Below are 961 nucleotides of genomic sequence, written 5' to 3'. Positions count from 1 at the left end.
TATCCCTTCTTTTTCTACTAACATAAAGGAATCTCTATACTGTGACATAGAGGATTCCTCTTTCTTTTCTTGTTCTCTTCTCTTTCATATGAGCAGGAACAGGGAAAAAGGCACTCTTGTTGAAATAGATCCAGAACCTGAAAGGACTCTGAAGAGAAAATTAAGAGAAGCTAAACTACAACAATCCAGAAGAAACCTTCTAGAAATTTTCGAACAAGAGAAAGAGATGGCAGCTGAAAATAATAATAATAATGCAAGGAGAATGCTTGGTGACTTCACTAAGCCAACGTCCAAGTTTGATGGAAGAAGCATCTCCATTCCTGCCATTGGAGCCAATAACTTTGAGCTGAAACCTCAGCTAGTTGCCTTGATGCAACAAAACTGCAAGTTTTATGGACTTCCATTTGAAGATCCTTACCAGTTTCTAACTGAGTTCTTGCAGATCTGTGAGACTGTAAAGACGAATGGAGTTGATCCTGAAGTCTACAGACTCATGCTTTTCCCTTTTGCTGTAAGAGACAGAGCTAGAATATGGTTGGATTCACAACCTAAGGATAGCCTGGACTCCTGGGATAAGCTGGTCACTACCTTCTTAGATAAATTCTTTCCTCCTCAAAAGTTGAGCAAGCTGAGAGTGGATGTTCAAACCTTCAAACAAAAAGATGGTGAATCCCTCTATGAAGCTTGGGAAAGATATAAGCAGTTGACCAAAAGATGTCCCTCTGACATGTTTTCAGAATGGACCCTATTAGATATATTCTATTATGGTCTCTCTGAATTTTTGAAAATGTCATTGGACCATTCTGCAGGTGGATCTATTCACCTGAAGAAAACGACTGAAGAGGCTCAAGAACTCATTGACATGGTTGCAAACAACCAGTTCATGTATACCTCTGAGAGGAATTCCGTGAATAATGGGGTACCTCAGAAGAAAGGAGTTCTTGAAATTGATGCTCTGAAT

The 961-nt window shown here is 39.4% G+C and overlaps 1 non-coding gene across 1 annotated transcript; it reads right to left on the bottom strand.

Annotated features, from left to right (window-relative positions):
* Positions 1-625: 625 nt before the first annotated feature.
* On the bottom strand, positions 626-729 carry LOC130953481 (small nucleolar RNA R71). The gene has a single exon (XR_009075651.1). It is a non-coding gene; the product is annotated as a small nucleolar RNA R71 (small nucleolar RNA).
* Positions 730-961: the final 232 nt, after the last annotated feature.

The sequence above is a fragment of the Arachis stenosperma genome, chromosome 9, assembly GCF_014773155.1.
Source record: "Arachis stenosperma cultivar V10309 chromosome 9, arast.V10309.gnm1.PFL2, whole genome shotgun sequence".
NCBI lineage: Eukaryota > Viridiplantae > Streptophyta > Magnoliopsida > Fabales > Fabaceae > Arachis > Arachis stenosperma.
This window is presented reverse-complemented; position numbering and strand designations above follow the sequence as displayed.